This window comes from Excalfactoria chinensis, chromosome 23, assembly GCF_039878825.1.
Source record: "Excalfactoria chinensis isolate bCotChi1 chromosome 23, bCotChi1.hap2, whole genome shotgun sequence".
NCBI lineage: Eukaryota > Metazoa > Chordata > Aves > Galliformes > Phasianidae > Excalfactoria > Excalfactoria chinensis.
In genome coordinates this window covers 1,333,804-1,344,962 of record NC_092847.1, presented here as the reverse complement: position 1 = coordinate 1,344,962, position 11,159 = coordinate 1,333,804, and the positions used below count along the sequence as shown (strand labels likewise).

Here is an 11,159-nt window from a genome sequence, read left to right as displayed (position 1 = left end):
GTGTATAGGCAGGATCCCAGCCATGGTGCCTGGTGGCTGTGATAGGCAGAAGTAGGGCAGTGCCATAGATTGGGGCACGGTGCCATCACCGTAGGGCTGGAGTTTGCAGTTCTGCAGCTCAGGAATTGGGGGGTGGGTGCTGAGCAGGGCTGGGGAAGGATCTCTGTGCTCCAATCTGTGCTTGGCAAACTGTCCTGCTGCCCGACCTCTGGGCACCATCTCCCTTCTGGCTGCTCTCCCTGGGTTGTAGAGCCTGGAGGTACTTCCTGACCCCCTCCCATGCTCCCATGGGGTAATAGATGTGCCCCACACTCAGTATATGGGATGCAGGGGATGAATGTTCCTGGTTAGCTTCCAGTGCTGGGATGCAGGGTTAGGGCTCACGTCTGTCCCCCAGTCATGGGATGCAGAAGAGCTGCACCCCCCCCTCGCTTCCCCCTTTCCGTGCTGCAGAGCGGCAGAACGATTCGTCCGCCCCCCCCCGGGGATGCAGAGTTATGGGGGGCACACAGCGCCGTCCCCCCTTCCCGCAATGACGCAAAGAGCTCCGGGCTCCTCTGAGCGGCGCCGGGGAGGGGGGGGGGGGCACAGTGTAGCGGGGCGGGGGTGGCTGCTCGGTCCCCCCCCCCCCCCCCCACCGCTCGGTGCCAGCCCGGCATCACGTGCCGCTCACGGTCCCCGAGCATGCCCAGCTCCCGCTCCGGCTCCCGCTCCGGCTCGGGCTCGGGCTGCGGCTCCGGCTCGGGCTGGGGCTGTCCCGGGAGGATGCTGAGCCCCTGAGCAGCTGGGGGGGAGCCCGACCGCTGCCCGCCCTGCACGGTGAGTGCCCCTCAGGGCTGACCCCCCCCTTCCTCTTCATCCTCTTCCTCCTCGGGTTTGCGGGGGGATCGTGAAGCGGCGGAGCATCCCCAGATCGGGACGTGCGCTATAGAGCCGGCGGGGGGAGTCTTTTCTTGGGGTACCTGTGCCCCAACGGGGGGGCCCAGCACCCCTGGGGTGCCCTGAGTGTGCCCCGTGCTGCTGCAGGGGGTGGCAGCTTCAGGCTGTCCCTGGGGAACCCCTTCCTGCAGTGACGTCGGTCAGACGTGGGAGCCCCCCCAGCTGTCCCCAAGGTGTGTTTGTGTGCCGAGTCCTCCCCCCTGTTTCTCCAGCTGCACGGCTGTAGGAGAGATCTGTGCTTTGGGAGGGGAGGGGGAGGGACCCTCTGTATCCCTAACCCCCCCCATGCTCATGGCTGAGGTGGCTCAGGTTGTTGGGTTCCCCCAGATATGCATGCTTTGGGCTTGATCTTATGTCTTTATCAGGATGGGCTGCAAGCAATGCAGCCCGGGATGCTGTCTGGCACTTCCCTGGGCTCCATCTCACTGCCCACTTGTTAGCAGAGCTGAGCCCCCCCCCCCCCCCCTTCCTCCCGCGGGGCTGTGTGTCAGCAGCGAGGTGCTGTGTTTTCTCACCCCCTGCCGGAGCATTGAGGTGTCTGACTGAGCTGGAGATGGTCCCTGAGCAGTCAATGGCAGCTTTGTGACGCTGCTGCTATATCTGAAGGCACACGCTCTGCTCCGTCATATGATGGTGCGTGCTAAATTAACCACGAGCCTGTAAAAGCCGTGTGGAAGGGCTCAGACTGATCACCCCATGGCCGTGGGGAGGGTGGCACGTGGCCATCCCTAGGGTGTACAGTGGGCAGCTCCACTGGGGGCCATGCAGCAAGGGGACCAGGGTGGCATTTGCTGGGGACGATGTTCCTCCAGGCAGACGAGGCTGTTGGTAAGCAGTGCATGCTGCTCTGCAGCTGAGAATTAGCAGCATCAGTTGGTTTCTCCCATTTCTACACGCTGAAGGTTTGCAGCCCGCTGTGCATCATAGTGCAGAACCTGGGCACTCTGCTCTCCAGGAGGAATCGCTCCTGGCCTGCTCTGATCCGCACCTCTTGACCCCTTTATGCTGCCAGGGGAAAAAACTGGTGCAAGGTTCTGGTATAGCATGCAAGCACAGCTCTCTGCAAGGCTTTGGGCAGCCAGACCAGCGTCTGCCTCACTGGGAGCCGTGTTTTCCTGCTGAGTTCCCATAGAAACCAGCAGGAGCAGCAGCAAGGCTTGCAGGACTGAGGGAGAGGAGGGACAAGCGGGCATGGATGGAAGGGCGAGCTGCATGCCTGGCACTGCAGGAGGAAGCTGCTGTGCCTGCTGCACCCCCTGGCTGTTCCCTACTGCAGGAAGATGCATCAGCATCACCCCATCTGCAATGCTTCTGTGTGCATGCATGTGTGGATGTACATGTGTGTGTCCATGTGCATGTGCGGATGTGCATGTGCACCCGTTGCACGCTACTGCCTGCTGGCTGAACCCCATGCTCTGCTGCTCTGCAGCCAGGCCTGGCATTGCCTGAATGCTGCAAACAACACCCAGATGGGCAGCACTGGGCTTAATCCCCCGTCAGGCTGCCGAGCTCGGCTTAACCCTTTGCAGCCGGGCTGGGGCTCAGGGTTCTTTACATCTCCATCTGTGCCCTTAGGAATCAGCAGGGCTGGGATTTCTCCTGCCTGTCGTTGCTCACTGGAGGGGAAAGCACTGCTCCTCCGCCTGCCCTCCTCCCTCTCTCTTCTCTCTCAGGCATTTGTAGTAGCATCCCCCCTTCTGTTTTCCATAGCTTGAAACACGATAATCCGCAGCAGGCAGAAAAGAGTGCAGTGAGGAATGCGGCGTCTCCTCTTTAGCCTCATTTTCCTCCAGCTGCAGGGGGGGGACACCCAGCTCTGCAGTGCTGCCCCATCCCAATGGTACGTGGGGGTGTTCTGTGCCCCCCCCCCTCCAACCTCAGATCTGTGTATTGGGGGCAGCTGGATGCTGAAATGTGCTGCTGTCGGGTTGGCTGTGCTGAGGCTCAGGTTGTGCAGGAAGGCTGTTGTTGGCTTTTTAGTGGTGGTTTGGGTTTGTTTGTTTGTTTTCTTCCTGGATTTTTGGTGCAGTTTTTGCTCTTGGTTCCGTTTCCACTCCATGCAAAGTAGTGTGAGCAGCTGCCGGGTGAGGTGGCAGGGAGTCAGTTTGGGTGATGGCAGAGGCCGGTGGTGGCCTTAATCTGTGAATTTACCAAAGCTCTTTAATAAAGATTCAAAGTCACCAACTTCTCAATTAAGGGATGAGACAGCGCTTGATCCACGTTTCTGGGTCAGCCGGAGAAAGGCCGTGTCAGCCCCGGCTGGTGGCTTCTCTTTGATGTTTCTGAAGGAGACATCCTTTGCATAAGGACCGTGCTGTGATGCTGCAGCAGAGCTGCGCTGCTCCCTCACCCCCTGGAGCTCCGAGACCCGGGGGAAGCCTCTCCCGTCCCCTGTGTGCGCTGCGGGGACATGAGCCGGCCAGTGCCACCACCCTGGGGGTGACATCGCTCTGCTTTGGGGCTGGGTGGGCTGCGTCCTGTTTGGAGCCCCCAGCGACTCCAGCGTGCTCGTAACCCTCTGTTTACTCAAACAGCAGCCTCTTGCATGGGTGTTAATTGCAGAAGCTGGCAAAGCACTAATTAGGGGATAATGAGACGGCTTTGTGTGCGCCTGGCGTCCCGTCGACAGACAAACGCCCTGTTTTAAACAAGCTGCTCCGTGTCCGCGCTCCCTGCTTCGGTGATCCTTATGGGTCCCTTCCAGCTCGGGATATTCTATGAGTCTATGGCGATTCTGCGATCCCCGCTCCGTGTTACGATCCCTATTCAGCCTCCCGCCGGCTCATCTCCCCCCGAACACGTACAGTGCTGCTCCCCATCTGCCCCCATTGCTCCATCCCAGCATAGCAGGGCAGCTCAGGGTTTCCTTCCACCCCCCATAGCACCGGCTCCCCGTGAAGCCGTGCGATGCCCCTCTGTTAAGGGTTCCCCTCGCTGCAGCAGAGCAGCTCGGGTGCAGCTGTGCTGCCCTCAGCCCCTGTGCCGGTAATTAAACAGCCGGAGCTTTCACTGTGCAGCCCTTTGTTCTCAGCAGGGCTCAGGCTGCCCCCATCCTTGCACTGTCCCCTTGGTAAGGGGCACGGGATCGGAGCTGGGTGCAGTGGCAGAGCAGAGCATCCCCTGCACCCCACGTACTCGTGTTGTGCACAGCTCTGGCACCCATCTCCCGCCGAGCAGCAGAGGCTGCTGTTCCTCTCCTGCTGCCTGCAGTTGCCGGGGACTCACAGCAGAGCTCTCCTCCTCGCCTCCCTTACGTAAGCAGCAGCAGCTCCGACAGCTCAGCACCATCGGGGCCTGGAGCCTCACACCACAGGTAAGGGCCACCTCCACGCCGTGTCTGGAATAGGTGAAGGTGCTGCTGCTGTGCTCAGCATTGGGGTCTCATGCTGGGGGCGAGCTGGGAGAAATGTGCTGTGCTTGGATCTGTCACCATCCAGGCTGACAGCTGGAGGAACAGCCAGGACCAGTCTGGCAGCACTGGGAGCACTGAGCTCCCCATCCAGCTTGACCTGTTCTCACCCAGCCCCATGCTCCCCATTCCCGGGGCACCATTTGGGCAATGCTGTGCTGCTCAGCACCTTCCTGGGTTCTGTGCCCCCAGGGGGTAGTGCTCGGCGCCTGGTGAGGATGGGGTGTGTGCACCCATGGCACTGCGCCCCATACACAGCCATGCTGGTGCACAGCATCCCAAAGCTGTGTTGCACCTGTGCTCCAGGCTGGGCATCTGAAGGCCTTTGGGGGAACTCTGTGTGGTGAGTGCTGAGCTGTGATCATGCAGGTGAGGGCTAATTGTGGCTTCCAATGAGCTGATGCAAAGTGCTCACCTGGTGCAGGTGGTGTCGGTGGGTATGAGCCTGGCTGCTGCTCTGCATGGCTGCTCACCCTGCTGTGTTCCGGAAGCTCATCCCGACCTCTCCACAAGCACTGCAATCCCTGCTTCTCTTTGAGCACACAGGAGGTCAACCCCTGTGTTGTGCAGGGATTCCCTTCATTTAAATCCACTGCTAATTTAAAGGTTAAGGTTTGAGCATCCCTTGGGTGCCGGATGGGGTTGGGCAGGGAGACAACACCCGTCCTCTTAGAGGACCCTTGGAAGCATTGATTCTGCAGGGCTGGGGGGGGGCATACATTTGGCTGCAGCGTGGGGGGACATGGCTGTCTGTGCTGTTCTCCAACCCCCCCTTGGTCCCACAGCCTCAGTAGGGCTCAGCTCTGTCCCTGCTGCTGTTTGGGGCACGGTGATTCCCCGGAGCCATCTGCTCGATGCGCCGAAACTAATTTTCAAGCTTTTTATTCTTCCGGAGAATTTGAAAAGGAGATGGAAACCCTCAGGGCCTGGGAAACAAATAGAGAGATGGAAATCTGCGAGTTTCATGTGTGGCTGATTGCTTTAATTGCAGAAGTGCCGGGCAGTCAGGCTGACAGTGTTGGAGCAGAGCTCCGAACCCTGCACCGCTCCTTTGCGACGCATCCTCAGTGCGTGCGATGGGATTTCTTTTCCTCCTCCTTGATTCCTTTTTGTTCTTAAACGCATGTTTTGTGAATGTGCAAACGCAGTGACCTTTTGCAGGGGCCGCCTGCAGCTCCGTTGCTGCCTGCCGGCTGCTCTCCCTGCCTGTCAGGGAGATGAGGGATTCAAGAGCTACGTGCGAACTCTGCAGCCCCTGGGCTCCAACTCTCAGCTGCAATCACAGTGATGAGCCTCCTGGAGGGGAGCGCAGAGCTCCTCGTCTCTCCCTATGTGCCACAAGATGTAGGGCCCTTCAGCAGCCATCAGCACTGCTGCTTCATGCCCTGTCCCTCATCTCCTCCCTGCCAGCTGTGAGCTGCTCTTGGGGTGACCTTGTCCCTGCTGTCATCATTGCAGGAGGAGTGGGTGCTGGTGCATCCATTAGGGTGGGCAAGCAGGAATGGGGCCAGCGGGTCCAACTCCTGCCCAGGACAACTTCACTCTGTCCCGTCTCCTGGTGTCCTTGGGCACAAGATTGGACCATGACCTCCTATGGGTTGCAGACAGATCTGTGTGAGCCCACTGGAGATAAGGGCTGTGCCGGAGGGGAGCCAGCAGGAATGTGATTTATGCGGTTAAAGTTCACCTGCTGTTAGGGGCCGTCCCCACTGATGGAGGGTTTGGGGTGGCTGAGGGCAGCTCAGACCTCCATGTGTCTGTCCCTGGTTTGAAGCCCTGGGATGAGGTTTTGGGGGCTCCTGGGGATGCACATGAGATTTCAGCATGCTGTTGAGATGGGGAGGTGATGCAAACAAAGCTCTCGTGCAAAAGCTGAGATCTCTGAGGACGGTATGGATGCAGAGAGAGGGAACAGCTGCTGTGCTGCTGCTCAAGTGGGGAAACTGAGGCATATACCCTCACTGGGGATCCAGGAGTCCTCTCTCTGTTGCCCTGAGGTTTCCTGGGGGGGGGCAGCTCATGCACACGTGTGCAGAATCCTGGCATCCAGCAGTTCCATTTCCTGATCAGGGTTTGGGTGTTACCATAGGATAATTATTCTGTAATTGCTCTGTAATGAGGTAGCAATTCTGTGGCAGGGCTGCAATTAGGGTTTACCCCCACTGGGCTTTGTCCTGAGCCCCAGCCTCATCCACAGGGTCCCTACAGGTGGGTGCCCCTCACCCCAAAGCTGGGACAGGGAGATCTAGGCTGGGATGGGCTTTCCTCTGTGCCCATCCCCCTCTCCCAGCCAGCAGCAATGGGGGCACTGGAGGGGGCTGGGGTCTGTCTGTGTGTTCCCATAGTGTTAGCACAGTGCTGGCGCACAGCCCTGGCACTGACCTGCAATGCTTTTCATTCCCTCCTGGCACCGGCTCTGCTGCCTACCAGGCCCTGTGGGGTTTTCCTCTGACTCGCCGTCTCTTGCCCCTGCTGGCACAGCTGCTCCACTCCTGATTGTGGCATCCCATCCCTACTCCATCCTCAAACCCCCTCGGGTGCCAATGGTCATCAGCTCAGGATCCATCCTGCAATATCACTGTGGCCAAGGGGACAGCGTCCATTGTCCCTGAGGCTCAGCCTGGCCCTGGCCAAGCACTGTGCCTTCTCCCTTCCTCTCATGCTGCAGGGCTGTTCCCTTCAGTCCCTTCCTAAATCCGAGTGCTGTTCAGTGCCAGGGATAGCGGAGCTCCCGCATCCGGTGCTGGTATTTATAGCTTGGCATGATGCTCATAGGCAGGCATTGAGGGGGGTTGTTTTGGTGTTATTTCTCCCCCAATCCTCCTATTTTCAAGGCCAGGCTGGTTCTGCTGGAGATAAAGGCATGCAGTGGGGCTGCCCCATGTCACCCCATGAGGGATGCTCATACCCGGGGACCCCGGATGGGATTGTAGCATCAAGGAGAAGCAGCCAAGATGGGGTCAGGTGAAGCCTGCATGCCCTGCTCTCACCCTTTGGGTTTGTTTTCCCAGGCAGCATCTCCTTTCAGCTCAGCTGAGCAGCAATGATTAGCAATTCCTGCTTTCATTGCAAACCCAATGCACGCTGCTTGCCTTCCCCCATCCCCCTCCACCACTGCCATTCCCCGTTGGGGGGACCTGCTCCACATCTTCTGAAGCAAACTGTTTGTTTCAGTGTGCCTTGTATTATTTGGTTCTTTCTCCTCCTTGTCCCAGAATCAAATAGCTTCTCTAATTTAGAAACAATGAGCAGCTGTTGGAGTGGGAACGTAATGAATCTTTTAAAGCTCATCAGTGTGAGAGGTTGCATCGCACTGTGGGGGGCTGTGAGCGTTTCCTATGGGGTGGCCAAGGGGCCCTCGTGGTGAGGGGTCAGCGGGGGTCCTGTGGGACAATGCATGCTATAGGGTGTGGGAATTGGTCCTGCTTTTTTGGGATCTTGGGTCAGGACCTGAGCCTGGAAAGGGGCCGGGATCAGCTCCAGCACTGGTGCAGCATTTGGGGTGTGGATGCTGAGACCTTGCATAGATCCCATAGCCTTGGGGGGGACAGTGCAGTGGGACAGCAGCCACTCGGTGCTGCAGACTGGAGGAAGGGCTGCTGATAGCAAAGAGGCTGCTCAGAGCCTTATCTTATCCCTCATGCGCCGGGCTTATCAGCAGACATGCTGGTGCTGGAGATAAGGAGGACCTTGGGTTCAGGCTGGGGCTGATGGGGGGACCAATGCTCCTTGTGCTGGTACTGGGTGGGCTGTGGGGATGCACAGACATGGGGGGTGCACCCTCTGTGGTTGAGGACTGGGGAGGAATCCCCCCAAGGCTGAAGTATGGAGCAGCCCCTCCAGCTGTGCTCCCACCCCCAAAGGGGATTAAGGTTATGGGGATGGTGGGTCAGGTTCGACCCCATCTCTTCTTCTCTGTAAGCAAGTGAAAAATAGAAGGAAAAAAAGCCTTTCAGACAGCTCAAAGTCCTGAGGGGTGGTGGCCATAGGGAGGGAATCCCTGCCTGAAGCCTCTCATTGCTCCAAAGGCAAATTTGCTCTTCTGAAGAAGCATCAGGGGTCAGGGTGCTGTGCAGGGTGGACCCACTGGGATGGATTGGTCATGGTGCTCTGCATGCTGCCAGCACTGCCTTGGGAACAACTGGAGCCGAGGGGACAGGCAGTGAGTGGCCCTGCCCTGGGAGGGACAGCAGAGGGTGCAGGGAGCTGTGCACGGAACAGGGCTTGGCAGGTCTCCTTGCAATCAGGTGGAGAGATGGGAGAGGAGGAGGCAGATGCTGGGCCTTGTCAACAAGCTGTGATTGTTTGTGCCACAGCAGCGCCCACGGCTGCTTGTGCAAGAAGGGCAGGGAGTTGGCTCAGAGCTGCGCTGGGGCTCGTTTCACCTGGGACAGAAGATCTTCAGGTGGATCCAGCCCTAGAAGCTTGAGGAGAGCAGGAAAACCCTGAGCTGTGCTCGTGCTCTCTGCTCTCCAGCACAGGGATGACACGTGCTGAAGGGTCCTCACTGATGTACCCTCAAAGAGCCTCTCTGTGCCAAGGATCAGCAGACCTGGGGCTCCCATTTCCCAAGGGCAATGCCCCAGCCCTGTGTTTCCTGAGCAGGGGGCACAGCTCCTGCAGCTGCAGGATGAAGCAAGCAGTCGAGCGTGCAGCCCAGCCCCGCCAATGGTATGTGGCTGCCCCGGTTCTGGGCTGCAGGTGAGCCTGGAGAATTGGGAAAAACAGGGCAGGGTTTTGTCTTCTCAAATGTTTCCTCCCACTGCAAGAAGCACAGCCACGGTGGCACAAGGAAATCCTACAGTGGCATTGGCACTGAGGAGCCCCACGGTGGCACTGGCACGCTCTGGTTGTTAGGAGATGGCAAGCAGAGGGGCTCTGCTGTGGGGATGGCAACAGGTACCGACCCAGGGGTGAACCATTTGGCACCATAGTGGTCATGACCTCATCACGGGTTGCACATACAGTGTCACTGCCCATCACTGCTGGGTGAGGGATGCAAATGTGCTCGTGAGCACGGGCATCTGCTTGGCTGAACCCCCTCCAGCTGACAGTGTGAGGTTCCCATGCTGCTGCTCTTAGCACTCATGTGGCACTCAGCCAGTGCCCACCACAGCCTGGTGCTGGGGTATGGTGTGCTGCAGGTGGGCATTTGTTCCCCCCAGGCTGTGCTTGGAGTCCAAACCAGCGTGCTTAAGGCCAGCGCTGCTGATGGGGGTCTCAATGGCATGGCTGTGCCCGGCAGAGTGCTGGCGTGGCTGTGAGCAGGCGGGAGTGGCGTGCAAGCTGGGGGTGTGCGTGTGTGCGAGAGCCTGTTTATATAGCAGAGAGCCAACCTGCAGTCTCAGATTTCAGACCTTGCTTATCAGCCCCCGGCAGCGCTCACTTGGACGTGGCGGCTCTCGGCGGCTGCTTCCCCCTTCCCTGCAGCCCACGGCAGCTCCCAGCAAGCAGGTCAGGCTGAGCCTGGGTCTGGGTGGTTGGTGGAGCTGGGGGTGGAGGGGAGGGGTCTTGGAGGTTTGGGTTAGTGGAGGGGAAGCAGCAGGCTGGGCTTTGCTGGATGTTGGCTGCAGAGCTGCTCGTTCAGCTCTGAGGGGTTTGGTGCTTGCAATGGTGGACATGGATGGGGTGAGGGTGTGCAGGGATAGGGACAGAGAAAGGGTGAGGATTTGCAGGAATGCCTGTCCCCGTTTGCTGGCAAACACAGTGAACAGCTGAGGCTCTGTGCCCACGAGTGCAGCACAGTGCCCTTGTGCACCCTGAGGTTAAATACCCCACAGGGAGCTCAGTGGCACCTGAGTGCAGGCAGGGCTAGGAGTGGGGCAGGGTCAGCCCAGAGGGCCAAGCACACAGCTGGGCTTGCAGCAGGATGCGGGCTGGGGTCCTGCAAGCTGTGCCCATGCTCTGTGCCATTGGCTGGCTTTGAACCCAGGGAGAGCCCTAACCCTGCTGACTGGGGACTAGTGCAGCAAGTTGCTTGGGATGCTGCTTCAAGCCACCTCTGCAGCTGGAAGCAGGACATGGCTGCATGCTTCTGGCACCAGGCACATCCCCACTGCAGTTCCCACAGTTCCCCTGCATCCCTTCCCTGCATGGATGGGGACATGATGCTCTGCACTGGAACCCACGCTGCTTTTCCATGTCTGTGGTCACCAAGCAATTTAGTGTAGCAGCAAATCTGTTGTCAGGGCAGTGGTGGCATCTTGTGTGTCTGAGTCAGTAACCAAGCCATTCCCACATCTCTTATCTCCTGCACTGCTGAGATAAGGCAGGAAGCACCCATGCATGCGGTGCAGCTGAGATTCTGGATGGATGTGCAGAGCTGGATGTCACCTCTGCTGTCCCTGCATGGCGCCTGCACCATCCTGCTGAGCAGGAATAGCACCCAGGGAGGGAGAATAGGCCTGTGAGTCCAAGGTATGGCTGGCTTCCTTCCATTCAGTGGTCTCCTGAGGAGTTAAGGTTGGTGATCACGCCACCAGGTGCAATCCTAAGGACTTCCTAACATCCTGGTCCAGAAATTTCAGTCAAATGTGGGCTGAGATCTGCGATCTTCATGCATGGTCCTACAGTTCTGAGTGGGCAGCTGTGAGTGAGCAAAGCTATGGCACTGGATGGATGATTGTGCTCTTCTGTACCTGCCCATGGAGCAGCAGAGGATCCAGCTCTGACACAAACCCATCCAGAGCTGCTGAGCAGCCCCAGCACCTGCTGAAGGCAAGCACCCACGTGGACCTGCCCGTCTCTGCCCTCCAGAAACTCAGCACCAGCCTCTGGCTCTTCCCAGTGCCGCCTTCCTGGAGCAAACCAG

At 58.8% G+C, this 11,159-nt stretch overlaps 1 protein-coding gene across 1 annotated transcript in view; it reads left to right on the top strand.

The window, feature by feature from the left end:
- Positions 1 to 659: 659 nt before the first annotated feature.
- Positions 660 to 11,159, top strand: part of PLEKHA6 (pleckstrin homology domain containing A6) — a 38,024-nt gene continuing 27,524 nt past the window's right edge. The window contains exon 1 of the mRNA XM_072356008.1: positions 660 to 819. The gene's annotated coding sequence lies outside the window, so the exon portion shown is untranslated. The remainder of the gene's footprint in view (positions 820 to 11,159) is intronic.